This window comes from Diachasmimorpha longicaudata, chromosome 13 (genome assembly GCF_034640455.1).
Source record: "Diachasmimorpha longicaudata isolate KC_UGA_2023 chromosome 13, iyDiaLong2, whole genome shotgun sequence".
NCBI lineage: Eukaryota > Metazoa > Arthropoda > Insecta > Hymenoptera > Braconidae > Diachasmimorpha > Diachasmimorpha longicaudata.
The window spans coordinates 6,363,856-6,376,543 of record NC_087237.1 but is presented as its reverse complement, the minus strand read 5'-3'; the positions used below and the strand labels follow the sequence as shown (position 1 = coordinate 6,376,543).

Sequence of the window (12,688 nt, the reverse complement as noted above, 5' to 3'; positions counted from 1 at the left end):
TCACAATACCTTCTAATCGCACATGACATTATTTATGGAAGTGTAACGAGTGCACCCAGTGCTCATTCTCCTGTTAAATGCTGAGTAAAAAAAAAAGATAAATAAAAGCTCCGGGATGCTTGAGCATCCGCACTCCTAGTCTCGTATCGATTATCGTCGTGGTTAATAATAAAGCACTCTGGGTTGTTGTGAACCCAGTGCAAAATCTTTAATGTGTCATTCTTGTTATGAAACCGAGGCATGTGATTAATTCAGGAGATTATGATTTTTTTCTGACAGCGTACTGTGATTTTTTGGAATGACAATGATTTATTGCTTAGCAAGGAGGATTTTTTTGTCGATTCCTTACCATCAAAAATTTATCTCGCTATTGATTACAAAAAATCATAAACGAAAAATTAATAAACTCATTTTACTATTCCCCAAAAACAAAAATACGAAGATAGAGACCGATGTTTTTCCATGATTGACTATTCAAATTTTTCCGCATCATCACAGGTATGCGGATAGTGACACGGTCATATCCGTGAGCACGCGTAAAACGTAATTTCATTTCTACCCGAAACGTCAATAACCACATCGAAGCATCCCTCACAGGCAAGGGCATGGCTCCATGAAAATAGGGAGAAATCGCGCCGCACCACATCTCTCTGTCTCTCCCTCTCCCTCCGCATGATACACCGACAAGCGATGAGAGAGACGAGGAGGTGAGGGTGGCAATGGAGAGGGTTTCAGATACCTCAGTATGACCGTTCGTATGGTCACTGTTTCGATGCTCGAAAACCATTTACCCGTGTATAGCTACCCCGCCAAATTTAACCAAGTTAGCAAACAACTCGTTTAACCGAATTAAGGCCCGAAGCGCCGCTTAAATTTGGAGAAACCGAATTACGCATAAAGGGGGGGGGGCTGAAGGGAGTGGGAGAGGGTTGTATGGGAATGATGGGAGGAATGTATTTCTCGGAGGGGTGAGTGACATGGGGGCGTTTCAAAGCTTTTGGCTTTCCAACGGAAGCCGTATAAGTTTCTTTTTTTTTTTATTGTGATTGGATAATTTATTATTGACTTCATTTTCCTGGAAATATTTTTCAATAGCGTCAGTGGAAGTTCACTGATTTTTTCCCATGAATATTGACCTTAACACTCCGTTGGCTGCGCTATAGGAGCTGCGCGGTTTCCAATTTATCGAATGACATTCAAATAACCATTAAAAATCATTGCTATTTAATTCATTTATAATTATTATTTTACATTCACCACATTTGGCACTCGACCAAACAAAAGAACCCACTTGACAAGTCAAACCAGCTTGCAGATCGTCTCATCAACAAATTTTAATTGGATGAATCCCTCATTCGATAAAAAAAAAAACAACAAAGAAATTCTCTTCACTTTTCTCCTCAACAATTGTCATTCTCTACAACTCATGAATCATAGTTTCTTAACTATACATTAAAGGGCATTGTAGACCACGAAATACCAAGTTCCTCTTTTCTCTCGGATGTACCGGAGAGAAGGAAATGACGTCGACGTCTCGCAACACGTCAAACATTGCCCGCGGTATGAAACAATGCCTGCTCGTGGTTTCCGTTCGAGATACGATTGTACAACTCCCTTTCCACCCTACACCCACTCACCCTTCCTCTCCCGTCCCTGAGGGGATCCCTTCACCGGTCCTTTTGGCGGAAAACTATGCCGTTGTGAAACGTCTATGTCGGGGTAGTTACACAGTCCCTATCATCCTTTGGAGATGTTGTTATAATACAAACCTTTATGCACGTGAATGTAAGTTTTATACATCTGCAACATGGACATGACTAACATGCATTACGTGCCTCGCGTTTTGTATCGATTCGAGTGGACTGCATTGATGTACAGGAGTGTGTGCTCGGATGAAATGCTAACGGGAGGACTTGTAGGACATCAGGAGGACGGGGTATGGGGGGGGGGGGAGGGGGAGAGGGGTGAAGTGTCCCAACATATTCGTGGCTTCTTCATTGTGACAACCGTTGGATGGAACGTAGACAATGATTTGTATTCAGAAATGAGAGGAGTGCTTTTCCATGTGAAGTTTTTTTTTATTATTTTGACTAAAATCTTAATGACAAAAAAATATTAACAGCCTTTTAATTATTGGGGATTAAATGATACATTTAAATAGTTTTGCTGCCGAAGTGAAAGATTATTGAGGTGTGCTAGAAAGTTGTAGAGAAATTAATTTTCTTGAGGGGCTGTCGGTTTTTTTTTTGTGATTTAGGTACTCAAGTACTTCTCCATCAGTGAAATGAACAAACTATATTACGTGCTAACGATATAACTGGCTGTTGATATACCTCCCAGCACTGAAGAGCACTTTGGTGTTTTGTGCTATTAGCTTTAGGTACTCACGAGGGAGACTGACTGATTTCCCGAAAGGTAATGCGGATAAAAGCATCTTGTGCGTTGCAACAGCAATAGACCGGGATTTGTGCGGATGTAATGAATGATTATCAATGGATAATCCACCATCACGGCTCTCTGACGGGGTCCTTCATCCCTCTTTAATTGGCTCGTGTATGTGAATTTCCAGGAGATCTCTAATTATGTCGTTTTAAAGGGAAGAACTTGTGGCAGTTAAACATTGGATGATTTTACTCCACTGATTCCAGGGCTATTTCGGACGTTGAAGTGGGTGGAAAGGGGGAGGGGGAGGGGAAAAAATTGGAGTCCCATTAAATTGCAAATTTTTGACGACGGAACGGATGGAAATTCTGGGAATCATTGGAATAGTCGATAAAAATGTGAAAAAAGAAGCTATTGGTGTCTTTTGTTTTTATTTTTCCTCAGAAATTTTTAAAAAATCCACTTGGAATTTCAACCAAAACGTCTCGAGAGCGCATTCAATATTTTTATTTTTACGTTGCCCTCCTCCGCGTCCCCTCCCCCTCACTCGTCCTATTTTCAATGTTACACAACTCAATGTATACGATGTTCCACATATTTCACAAAACAAAATGTAAATCGTCATGAATCCATGCATTCGTATATACCATCTTTCCACCACGACTGGGACCCAACTCCAAAGAGATGTATTCCCAAGTACACTAGACTCCGGTAGAAACTCCAACGGAGACTTCCATTCTCACCCGAATAAATTTACGAAAATGGGCTTTCGAAATCGTTGAATGTAAATTTCTCAAGAACGCCAATTTTGAATGTTCAGGGTGATAATTTGAATTCCACCCTTTTATTCCTCACTACCTTCCCCTCACGTTACTAAAATACTTGTGAACGCAATCCTCATTATTTTTACAACATCGTAACACTGCTCACGAGAAAAGTCCCCGGGTCTCTGAATTTGCCACCGGGTACCCGAGTGGAAATTATGTCAGGCGCGCCTGAGGTCTGATCAGAACCTGATCTGGTGGTGGCGAGGTTCAACTGATCAGGCGAGACTTGATCAAGAACTGATCAGTTTTTGATTTGTTGCATCTGATCAGACTTACTCTGATCAGGTTCTGATATGATGAGCTTGATCTGAACCTGAGGTCCGTCCTCCTGCAATAATTCGGATCAGATTTTGGTCAGGTCAGCCTGAGTGGAAATCGCCTCAGGCCGCTCTGATGTTGGATCAGTATTTGATCCGGTATTCGTCAGGTTTGTCTGATCAGGCCATGCCTGATGAGGAACTGATCAAGTTTTGATCAAGTGATCCTGTTCCGAACTACCTAAGATGAATTATGATCAGGTTTTGATCTGATCATCTTCATCTGAGTCTGATCTAGTGATATCGATGGGAAACTCATCAAATTTTGATCCAGTTCATCGGAACATAAATAGTCCAGGTAGAACCGAATCAGGTTCTCATCCAATCAGTCTAAGCTTAGTCTGATCGGATGATTCTGATTAACTTTGGATCCAATCCCCCAGATCTCGAAAACTACAGACTACGTTAAATACATGAGAAGCTAAAAATTAGACCATTCTGAATCAGGTATATAATGTACTTTATTCAAGTGTTTTTTTTGTGTAAATATGTGTAGACGTATTAAATTTACAAATAAATTATTTTCAAGAGGAAAATAGTTCTCTAACTTCGATTTGCTCATTATTATTATATTACTATTTAAATCTTTGTCATCAACGGAATTGAATCGTGACCGAAAAAATCTTGTAAAATATACGCGCACATCCGGAAATAATTACAAAGTTAACGCATACCTCGATAGAGATCGTATAGGCAAAATAGAATTGACTTGATCATAAGATCCGGTTAGCCTAGTAGATCGGGCATAGGACTGATAATCGGAACATCGCAGGTTCGAGCCCCAGCATCGGTAAAATCACAGGTGGTTTTTCACTGTTAATAATGGAAGATATTCCTTAAGATAGATGAACAGTAGTGAAAAAATTGAATTATTTTTTGTTTTCAGCTAATAATGATTATTTATTCGCATCATCAGATTGAGATAATGTTGACTTGATCAAATCCTGTCCAGGTCGGCTTGATCAGGTCCGGACCGAGTCAAGGCGTTACATGCCTGATCAAGTTCTGATCCAGTCGTCGGATCAGTACCTGATTATACATGAGGGCGACCTGATCAGGACTTGATCCGGACCTGAGTTCAATTTCCACTCGGGTAAAGGAAGGAATTGTAATTTTCCTCGTTTGACCCCCTTTTTTTTTCTCTCCTCCGTTTTAGTCCGGGTGGTGGTTTTTTTTTCGTACGGACTGCGCATAAAATTCATCTCACGTACGGTCAATTAGATGTTGGTGCGTACTCCAGATGCTCCAGATGTCCCTAGCCGGAGGGAATAATGGGGCGGAAAAAAAAAAATGTCGCCACAGATACCATTACTATATGCACCTCGTAAGAAATTTTTTTCACTTTTTTTCCTATTCGTTATTATTGCGAATTTCTAATTAATTTTTCATCAGTGATTGCCGCTTAATAATATCGGGTGATAACCAGAAAAATTATAACTGCCAGGACATCCGCCCGTTCCCCATTGAAAAATTATAACCCCCATTTATAGGTCCACGGAACCTGTTATCATCGTGTAATTTTTTAATTGTTCATCTGAATTGTTTATCTTCACTGAAAGAAACACTTTGTAATAATCCTCTCGAACGGAATTATTTTTCAATGAATATGTTCTTTTTGTTTCAGGTTGACACATAAGTGGAAGTGAGGTCAAGTCTACGACAAAATGGCGGAATGAGAGAGGCTCACAAAATGGCGAATTGATCGAGGAAAGGTTCGTACTTAATTTAAAAACTACATAAGCATGAAAAAAAAGTAGAAAAATCTAGTTACAATGTCTGCCAGCGGGCAACTTGTACAATTACACGTTCACCCTCCCTTGTCGCGAGCTAGTACTTCGAAATTTGTTTCAATCTAAGTTGCTGTGAACTTTAATTACAAGCAAAGGCACTGGTTGGAGAAGTGAAGACGCACCCCCCTCTGTCCAGATGCTATGAAAATGTGTGAGTCGTTAATGTCAAATTAACGCGATAAAGTGTTGCGAGTGGAAAACAATTGAACTCGGTCGTAATTTATCGCAGGTTTTAATTGATAAAATTGATTGATTTTACGGAGGATATGGGGGTTTCCAAATGAAAAATGAAAAATTGACAGAAATCTTTGAAAAATTCCCATCTAGATCAGTTTATTTTATCAGATATTTCTCTCCGCGTAAATTTCTGTCCCATTGAACACTTAAATTCAATCGATTCAGTTATAAATCAAAGATATTTTAGATATTCGCTGTAAAATGATCGGTCAAAAATCTTTCGCTAATGGAGCCTCGCATCGGTGCTTGGTATGAAAAAAATCAAAGTATTTCCCCTTTCCACCGTTTTTCCGGAAGAAAAACAGATATCCGTTAAATGTGGTTTAATAAATGAGAGTGCATCATCGCGGTTCGCCGTCAGTTTGAAATTCATGAAGCAAAGCCGAGTGCAGGATGCCGAACGTATATCGACCAATCTTGTCCGTCTACCCGTTCAACTCGGTGTCGGCTCGATCAGACAATAAAACCATACTCTACCCCAACTAGCACTCGGTCCCTCATTCGTCCCCTCCCCCTCGTCCTCACCCTCTCTTCTACATAGTTGAGGCTATCAATCTCATCACTCAAGATGGGTGAGTGTATGTGTGTGTGTGTGTGAGGAGCTCACACTCGCGCTGCTTTCGCCTGAAATTAATGAAAGAAGGTGCGGCGTCGAAAAAAAAAATAAAGAGAAAGAAAGCCTCGAAAAAGAGGGGAAAAAATGCAAAGCTCTCCAGCTGGGAATAACACTGACATAGATCAACACATTTATCACATATTTTCAAATATCAGAGAATTCATTGGGCACTTTATCCCTGAATAATTCTGTCGTTAATGAAATCGGAAAAACCTCGTAATTTATCGGACGAAAAAAAAATATATATTCAACTGCGAATTTATTTTACAAATGAATTATCATTCAACATTCGATAACACTGGTGATTTCGGTTTAACGTTATTTATTTTCAATCTGGTCTATCGTGAATGGGGATTATGGCATTATCGCGCACATACTATTTCAATGAAAATCTTCTTATTGGGTTCAGGCAGTGGGAAAGAGAATAGATAAAAAATTGATGTTAATTCGAAAAAATGATAAATGGAAAAATCATCAATTAACGGGGAAATAAAACAATCGAGGTAGATTAATAAAATCCATTTGATAAACAAACAGTTATAAAACGAGGAGAAACATTTGTATTTTGCTTGCGATCAATGGGAAATGCAAAAATTCAAACTTGGAAAATATGTAACTAAAAAAAATTGTTGTAAAATACTCGCGTTGTCTCCGCAAGCCGTTGTATACAGATGAAATGGTAGTTAATGACCGGTTAAAGCCTATAATCCCGGTGACTCCTGATATACACCCACGATATATATGTCGATATTCGATACACCCCCTTCTTCCCCTCCCACAGTTGGGGGGATACACCATCGAGTGGACAACAAATCGCAACACGTAGCGCGACCATACGTGTTATCGTTGGTGGGATAAAAGTTGTAGTGAATCGTGATAGTAATAGAGAAACTATGATGGTGTGGGGTTGGGGATGCTGGAAAAGGGTGGATCCCGACATGCCTCGGGTATTTACATACCGAGTGCGTACGTTCTCGTTACGGATCAGTTACAATAGGCTTCCGAGGATATGCCCAATGATTATGCATTTTATAGTCGCGCCATTTTTTCAACATTTTTTTTTCCCTCAACAATGGGAGTATTTTTGTGCAAAATGATTTAGTTGAAGTGAGTGAAAGTTTTTATTTGAGTTACTCTTTAGTCGTTTTAATGGTTTGCCCGTAGGACAAGGGGTTAATTGAAAATTTAGTTGTCCTTTAGGTCAATTTAGGTTTTTTTATCTTCCAAATGAATTGATGGAATAATTTATTTAATGTCAGTTTCTATTTTTGGTTTTTGAAAATGTTGAGATCTTGGGGAAATTTAATTTCCATTGATTCAAATATTGATCTGTTCAGAGGTCAACGGAAATTAAATTTCAGTTCAATTACTGATTGTAGAAAATTGAATCTGTTCGATTTTCATCGAATGTAACATCGAATGGAAAAGCCCAATGTCGATGAATGAATTTCATGAGCATAAATACATTCGTTCGAAATCCACCGGTACATCGTAATGTACCGACATCTACAATCTAGATTCTAGATGAGGAAATGCGCGGATTTGGTACGACTCAGGGTAGGGAATGGGATTAAATTTCACGTGAAAGAAGCCAATGCGTCGAGCATCATCCGATCTCGTCAGATCGATCAGGATTCTCAGAACACTATATTATGGAAATTCTACCACATATGACAGCCAACTAAAATCCACATGATGAAGCGCATCAGGAATGATTTATTCAACTGAATTTATCTCGTGTCAATGAAAATGTTCTTCTCTGCATTGAAAATATTTAATCAGATTGATTATGTTTTGGTCGAGAGATTATATACTGATTCATTCGTTAAAAAATATATTAAATCGTGATGAATGAATTTTAAATCGCAAATTTTCGCTTAAAATAACTCCAATTTTTACAGCATTTCTCTTGATTACTATATTCACACCGTAACTTTTAATTTTACATTCTCTCCCTGTAACTCGCGACCCGCTACTAAAAATGTAAAAATGAGAGAATTTTAATTTTTCAAGTTGGGAGCTTTCATTCTATTGCATATTTATGACAGCAATTTAGTTGGAAGGAGTTTCCCAATGGTGATAAATAAATTGTGGAGTTAATTATGAGAATATGTTTGAACATGAAGAAAAAAAATTTAATTGAGAAATAATTGTTTTCTCAATTTTTTTTTTATTATAAAAAAAATAACTGTCACTCCGGGTTGTCAGCCTCTAATCTCTCCATTGATTCATGATAATTCCTATTGCCTAGAATCAGATCTGTCTAAAATTATCGACCGAGGAAATGAGGAGAAATTCAAAAAATTGAAACCAAAATTTAAAGCCAGAATTTGTAGCTATTTAATTGAGAATTTCCCCTGATAATTCTCCGAAACACGTGAAAATCTCCAGCTCATAAAACCATTGGCCATTTTAAATTCATGAGAGGAGAGATATAAAACTTTATACATTTATCTATCCTCATTATCCTGACCTGGCTATATTCCAACCCACCTCCCGCTTGGATACAATATTCTCGTCTCGAGCGCGTTCGATCCTAGCGCAAAATTAGAGTCACCTTCTGTGTGCACTGGCCTCATGTTGAGCGCTCGGTGGCTTGTTTTTTTTTTTTCTCCACCCTCCCTGGGCATCGAGAGCATTTTTCATCCCTGTCGCTGACGCTCTAGGGCGGAGGGGTGACGCTACACACCTTCCCTTCTAATCTTAGGCTCGGAGATTCCAGACTTCACGGTCTGCAGGGGTCACTTGTTTAACGTTAAATAGCAATATGTATGGATGCGTGAGTCGTTGGAACCCGGGGTAAATGTAATCACGTTTTGACTCGGGGGTGATGATTTTATTCCGTATTGAGGCGAATTATCCCCTCAAAGATTTGTCATTGGTATTTTATCTTGAAAAGTATTTGAAAATAATGAAAAACATTGAAAGGAAAAGAATTGCGATGAACGAAAAATTTATTAATTAAGATTGATAAAAATTGGACATAAAATCCTTGAAGTCGGCGAACGAAATAAAAAGAAAGTTCATAAAAAAATATTTTCTCAGCTCACAATTTATCGATTGTAATCGTTCATCGTGATCGCTTCATTTCTTCTCGTTAAGACGCGAAAGAATAAAAATAAAACTCGAAACGAACGTCTCTCCGTTTCATTCTCACATTCTTTGCTGCACGTGCCCCAGTGATGGATCTCCATTGGGGCTGGATCTGCACCTATAATACGTACGGCTATTTCCTCTCACGTTTTTATACAGAAAAATGTTGTCGTTATTGGCTCTTCATAATTGAATGGGGAGGCGGGGCAGAGTTGACGATATTGATGTGACTCTCACTCTCACGAAGCTTGTTTTTCCGGAATTATTTCCCTCGAGTTTCTATTAATTTCATTTGCCAATTCCCTCGATTAATGTATTTCCTCTGTATTTTCGGATTTTATCACGCAATTTTTTATCACATATAATACCACAAGTGGTTCAAAATTATCGAATATTTCCCGATAGATTCGTTGCAAACAAATGAAGGAGTCAAGTTTTTCAGGCTAAAAAATCACGAGTGCGAAGCACGAGTGATTTTTCCTGAAAAACTTGACGACTTCATTTGTATGCAGGGAACCTAGAGGGAAATATTCTATAATTTTGAAGCTCGAGTGGTATTCAGGGGATTATTTTTCCTATCCAAATTTCGGCCAAGAGAATTGTGCCATGACATGAAAAGAGGTTTATTTGGTTAAGTGTCGTTTGTTTACCAAAATATTCAAAAAATTATCGCTGATATTCGAGGTAGGCTATACAAAATATCAACAAATGGTGCAATTCTATTGGCTGAAATTTGGGTGGGAAAAATAATCACATATAATACCACAAGTGGTTCAAAATTATCGAATATTTCCCGATAGATTCGTTGCAAACAAATGAAGGAGTCAAGTTTTTCAGGCTAAAAAATCACGAGTGCGAAGCACGAGTGATTTTTCCTGAAAAACTTGACGACTTCATTTGTATGCAGGGAACCTAGAGGGAAATATTCTATAATTTTGAAGCTCGAGTGGTATTCAGGGGATTATTTTTCCTATCCAAATTTCGGCCAAGAGAATTGTGCCATGACATGAAAAGAGGTTTATTTGGTTAAGTGTCGTTTGTTTACCAAAATATTCAAAAAATTATCAGTGGTAATACCCCAAGACCTTCAAAATTATCGGATATTTCCCGAGAGTTTCGTTGCGTAGCAACGAGAGGGATAAGGTTCGCAGGTTAAAAAACCCGAGCGCGAAGCGCGAGGGTTTTTCTGCGAATCTTATCCCGATCGGTGCTACGCAGGGAAACTGGAGGGAAATATCCGATTAATTTTGAAGGTCGAGGGGTATTTGGCTGGATTATTTTTTTCATTCCAATTTCAAACAATTAAATGTGTGGCATTTCACGTCATATAGTATGGTTGTTCACTCGTAGTCGTGGCTTCTCCAGCGTATATTTTTTGTCTGCACAAAATGCAGAGAATTATTTCCAAATTGTGGCTTTTGTCTTCACTGTATTATTAGGAACATTTTAAAAAATTTTTTGATCAATAATCTCCAAGGATTCCCGTCCAAATCTGCTCATGTCGAGGTAAAGTCTTTGAACTTGATTTTTTGTAATGACAGTTTTGGGGTTTGAAACGCGTACAAATTCTTTATCGGATATTTTCATTGCTTAGCAACAAACAGGGAAATATCCGAAAAATATCCGAAGTAAAACTCTCTTACTTGTACCACGTGACGGGAAATGCCACCATTTGATTGGTTGAAATTGGGATGAAAAAAATAATCGCTGATATTCGAGGTAGGCTATACAAAATATCAACAAATGGTGCAATTCTATTGGCTGAAATTTGGGTGGGAAAAATAATCACATATAATACCACAAGTGGTTCAAAATTATCGAATATTTCCCGATAGATTCGTTGCAAACAAATGAAGGAGTCAAGTTTTTCAGGCTAAAAAATCACGAGTGCGAAGCACGAGTGATTTTTCCTGAAAAACTTGACGACTTCATTTGTATGCAGGGAACCTAGAGGGAAATATTCTATAATTTTGAAGCTCGAGTGGTATTCAGGGGATTATTTTTCCTATCCAAATTTCGGCCAAGAGAATTGTGCCATGACATGAAAAGAGGTTTATTTGGTTAAGTGTCGTTTGTTTACCAAAATATTCAAAAAATTATCGCTGATATTCGAGGTAGGCTATACAAAATATCAACAAATGGTGCAATTCTATTGGCTGAAATTTGGGTGGGAAAAATAATCAGAGAAATATTTTTGTACGCGAAGAAAAATAATGCGAAGAAAAATGGCTGTCCTTGTGTGACAATTCTGTCATTTTGTTTTCCTTGTACATAAGGTATTTGAGATTAAACCATTGATTTTTCGATGGAAACGTGACCATTTGAGTTTATTATTTTGGAAAAAGTGAAGTCAATTCGAACTGTCCAATTGTCCAGTCATCACCAGGGAGAATATTCCTAATCCCCGAATGTCCGTTGCCATTCATATTTTTTAAATCCTCGTGACTAAAAATTCACGTCCATTTCTGATGAATGTGACAATGGCAATGGCGGCCATTGTCCCAACATTTTATCCTCCACAATTGTTATTATTATGATATTATTCGCGTGATGGTGATATGAATGAACTCTCGCAAATTAAAAAATAATCTCAACATGTTTTTAATTAGACTAGATGTACGTGGCTCATTATTGTTGACATGATTTCCATCGGTTACACTAACTGTTTTTAAAATTTTCTGTACAACATACCCTCTATTACCTCCATGATTTAATTTATTAAAGCTGAATAATGGGGTCAAAGTGGTCCAATTGCACGCCTGCACGTGCAGTTAATTAAGTATAATTGATATTTTGTTTGGGGATACATAACGTATTGATGAAATTGCCACTCTGAGGATAAATGGTAGGGAGAGGGTGCATATGAGGGAGTTTTAATTCTCAAAATACTTTGGTATTTATTTCTACGCAAACGCGTAGACATTGTTCAGTAATAAAATATTATTCACGTGAGAAAAAATCAATTTAATGTTTAACTTATTAATAATAAGTAGAAAATTGAAAGATACAGTTTTGCATGGTTCCTCGGTGTCAAGAAAAATTGAATCTCCAACTTTATTTTTCCACATTATTATTCTGAAACTTTGAAAACTATTGACATTCAATCATTTCATAAATGGTTCACTTTATTTTTATCCTTGGATACGTTTAAAAATCACTTACACGAAAATATACCATCAGGAATGAAAAGTACCGAGTACTTTTTTCAAACTATTCTGAATCCATCTGTAATTCCGCGTATCTCACAACCCTTACCGGTAAATGCAATACGTCTCGAGTAAAATCGACCGAATCTTTCCGTACCCAATGCCGGAAGAAGCGTAACTTTAATTCAAGACTCGAATGTGCTCTAGTTTTGTGATACCAGTTTCCTCTCGTTCACTAACGCAACAAGAAAAACGAAACAAATTGATGGCCGTGTAATTG

At 38.0% G+C, this 12,688-nt stretch overlaps 1 protein-coding gene across 3 annotated transcripts in view; it reads left to right on the top strand.

Annotated features, from left to right (window-relative positions):
- The window catches only part of LOC135168810 (GAS2-like protein pickled eggs), a 215,368-nt gene that overhangs the window by 22,138 nt on the left and 180,542 nt on the right, over positions 1-12,688 (top strand). For all 3 annotated transcript variants that reach the window (XM_064133349.1, XM_064133351.1, XM_064133352.1), the window contains one exon: positions 5,151-5,238. The gene's annotated coding sequence lies outside the window, so the exon portion shown is untranslated. The remainder of the gene's footprint in view (positions 1-5,150; positions 5,239-12,688) is intronic.